This window comes from Buceros rhinoceros, unplaced genomic scaffold (genome assembly GCF_000710305.1).
Source record: "Buceros rhinoceros silvestris isolate BGI_N320 unplaced genomic scaffold, ASM71030v1 scaffold5853, whole genome shotgun sequence".
Lineage (NCBI taxonomy): Eukaryota > Metazoa > Chordata > Aves > Bucerotiformes > Bucerotidae > Buceros > Buceros rhinoceros.
The window spans coordinates 30,096-33,995 of record NW_010404092.1 but is presented as its reverse complement, the minus strand read 5'-3'; positions in this window follow the sequence as shown (position 1 = coordinate 33,995).

The window sequence follows — 3,900 nt, the reverse complement described above, 5'->3', positions numbered from 1 at the left end:
GGCTCCCCCCCCTCCCCCATGTCGCCAGCAGCCGGGGCCGGCCCCTGCTCTGCTCCCTGGGTATAAATGTCGCGCCAGACAATTTATTTCAGTGGGTTTGCTGTGTTTCACATCCATTGAACAAAGGGAAGAACCTGCCCTGGGATCGGACTTAATGAAGGAAACTTGTATGCGTTTATTCTCCAGGCTGAGCGTGGGTCGGGGCCTTTGTTGCTGCCTGCCTTGCTCCTGGCTCTAGCACTAATGACCGGCAAGAGCCGGACTTGGCCCCGAGCTGAGAATTTCTGAGCAGGAGTGCCTGGTGCTGCCGTGCTGGCAGCCTCCTGGCAAACCGGGGGGAGCCTTGCCTGCAGCGTCGGGCTTCTGTGGAGCCCCTCTAGGCTTTGTTGTGACCGCCTCTGTGTGTAGGGTGTTTCAGTGCTGCAGTCGTTGGTGTCTGCAGTGAGAGGCCAGTGATGGTTTTTGGCACTCCCCCCACAGCAGAAGAGAGGCAGACCTTGGAAGAGGCAGGGCAGCAGAGGTGCCGCCATTCCTCTGTGCGGTGATGGGAAGGTGGGCATGGGTTACCCCTGTGCCCATACGCCACCCTTGCTGCCCACAGGCTCAGATTTTGTGTTGACCTGGGCTGGTGGGGCGTATATGTGGAGACTATAGGTTGCTGCTCTCTGTGATCCACTGATGTCTGCCATGCGTTGTGCTATTAGATACCTGTGTGCTCTATGGAAGAAAACAGTGGGCAGAGGGGTCAGGGCTTGTGTTTGTCCGGTGAATGGCTCAGTGGTGTGCCGTCTGTGTGGAGGAAGGCCCCAGGGCTGGGAATCACGAGTGGGGGAGCTTGGTTCAGTGTGGCGCATGATCCCTTATCTCTCCTGGGTTTGAGCTGGAGCCCCTTTTCCCAGCAAGGTGCTGAGTGCTGAGGTTTCACGCAAAATGAGGAGGAGCCAGCGTTTGCTGCCGTCCAGTGCTGGGTTGGCTGGTTTGGCTTCAGGCTGTGGCCAACCAGGTTGTTCTCTGTAGCCAATGATGTGTTCTTGGCAGCACTATGGGGAACATCCTGTTACAGATAGCTGGTGTGTGGTGAGAGCATGTGTGCTCTGACACTGCCTCTAACCCACGGCCTTATATATGCTCCTCTTAGTCCTGACCAGGATGCAGCATGTAGATACCCCAGCATGGTCCTCCAGCTACACTTGGAAGCCAAGTTTGAGAAAATGCCTTGTGCATCATGGAGGAGAGAAGCTCCAGCCAGTAAATAAATCTTGATGGTTTCCATGCCATGCATAGGCAGACATGGCTTGTCTCCCCTGCAGTCAACGTGTTATGTGTCCAAAACACACGTCTTCCCACCAGCACGTCAGAGTGAGGCTGGGCACGGGGCCGCGTTCTTGTTTGCCTTTCTTCAATGAGCATCCCACATCTGTGGCTGCCTTCAGCCCTTGTTCCAGGTGGAAGCCTCCACTTAAAACTCTAAATTAAAAACATTTAAAAGTTTATTTTCCCTTTAGCTAAGGCATGGCAAACCTCTTCCTTGTTGCTGTTGTGCTGAAATGTTTGACTTTGGAGAAAAGCTCCATGTCTGGACCGTCGGGCTTGTACTCCACAATCAGTTTTGCTCCTTTCTCCTCTGAAGTCTCCTTCTGTGGCACAAGGTGGACTATTTTGGGTGACTCCTCTGTCCCTGTGGTATAGGGTGCCCTGGGGTGATGGTGGCTGAGGTCACCTCTGCCCTGTGAGCTGCTGTGTGCTGGGCTGAGCCTGGGGACCGAGACCCTTATGAGCTTCGTGGACCGTAGAGGGAATTTGTTATCACTGAGGTTGATCCGGGGCCTGGTGCGAGCCACAGCCAATATCCTCTTTGCTCCTTGAGCTGAGCTTGTGAGGGATTTCGCTGGAGAAAGTGCCCGGGATGAGAGCGTGGCAAGGATACCAGGGACAGGCTGCATGGCTCTGGGAGACTGCTGTGCAGGACCATCTCCTCCCCATCTCTCCTCCTTCTCCCTGGCAGGCTGCGAATCAGCCCTGGGGCTCGGTGCCCGCCTCCCTGCCTCGAGCATCCTGCAATCCGCTGGCCAACTTGGCACGGAGACCAGGAGCAGTAGTAATCCAATTTGGGCAGTTTAGCTGCACTTTGCTATCCGTGCTGCTGGCCAGAGCTGGAGAGCTTTAATCCGGCTAATGACCCTGGCTTTGGGGGTCGAGTAACCGATGACCGTTTGTTTGCGTGATTTAGTTTTCCTTTCTGTCGGCGGTGGAGGACGGAGGCTGAGAATGTTTCTGAGTCCTGCTCCTGTTATCTGGGACGGTTTCCAGGTGTAGTTACGTGTAGGGGCTGGAGGGTGAGGGCATCATGAAGGGCCCTTCGATCCCTGCTTTCCCTTTGGGAGGTCCCTCCTTCCCCTTTCTCGTTTTCTGTCTGTTCCCCCTCTTTCTCCGGTGCTGGAGCTGTTTTGCAACATACTATTATTTTCAGAAAGGCGAAGCCAAGAAAAATAAAGCCTCTCTCTTCCTTTGGTTGCCTACTGTTTAATGTACAAAATACAGGGGTGGTAATTGCATTAAAACGTGTATAATTATACTGGAGGGAGAAAAAAAAATCTTGCTAGTTGCACGGGTGTTTTGAACTGATAAATGCTGAGTGATTTGTGTGTTCTTGGGAGTTCGGTGGAGCAGCACTGTGGTCCGGCGCGTGAGGGGTTAGGAGCAGGGCTGGTTTTCCACCATTACCAGGAAGCCAGCTGGAATGCTCCGAGCTTCTCTGGGGTAGCGCCAGTTGTGTCCGGGGCCTGATCCCCGGACAAAAGTGACGGTACGCCCATCCAGGCAACTCTCGACGTCACTAGAGTCCTGCGAGTCCCTTTGCTTTACGTGCTTAGTTAAGCTGCTGCTTCTCTGTCAAAATATTCAGGCTCTTGCAGAAGGAAATCCCTGGCGAGAGAAGAGGCGGATTCCTGTCGGTGCTTGTGTTGGGGGAAGAAATTTCCTGCGTGATGCAGCCCTGTGTCCAGGGGCTGTTCCCTGCTATCGATGCTGTGTCGGCGTGAGTGGGCACCGCTGGCAGCTGCTGCCCCTTGGGCAGGGTGGGAGGAAGGACGGTCTTGCGTTTTGAATGACACAGTGTGTGAAAACCACGTTTCCTTCTGCGAGTGCCGACCCGGTCAGAGCTGCCGATAACATCGCAGGGAATTGTAATGGCAGTAAGTTGTTTGCTTTGTGCGTGCAGCCATGCTCTGTGTATGGGCGGCTGCTTCGCTCTTCCTGTGCACACTGTTAGTTTAAAGAGGGGAAGAGGAAAACCCAGGAATATTTTAGGAGGAGTTTAAAAATAATCTTCAAGCCTGGCTGGTGGGCAGGATGTTTCACAGAATCATGTTCCCCGCTGGCCCAGGTCCAGCCCTGTGGCCCTCAGAAGGCTTTGCTGGGTATGTGAAGCCTAAGGACTTGCTGTTGGTCTCTGGAGCTGGAGCGGGCTGGGAACTGGACCTGGGTTTTGGCTTTTGCACTGGATGGGTTGGGTTGCCCCGTACCTGAGCAGTGGCAGAGCCCTGGGGTGTGAACTCAAACTTACAGCTGCCAAGGCCTATGTAAAACATTTAAAATCTGTTCCCTTCACCCCCATCTCCTCCTCAGTGGTTTTTGTTCCTAGAAGTGCTGGCATGCTGGCAGGTTCCTGTCTGCTGCTGCTTGTCTTGGGGTCTGCCTCCTGGATGGCTACATCCTTTCTGGAGTCGTGTGGGACTCTGCCCTCTCCAGTGGGACCAAAATTGGCCCGATGAGCCCTTCTGAAGTCAAGAACCTGTTTTTCAGGCTGATGTCATCAGGAAGAAATGGGGGAGGAGGAAGGCAGGAAGGCAGCGCTGCTTCCAAAGGAGAGCCGCCGCCGAGCCTGTGACGCTGCCGGAC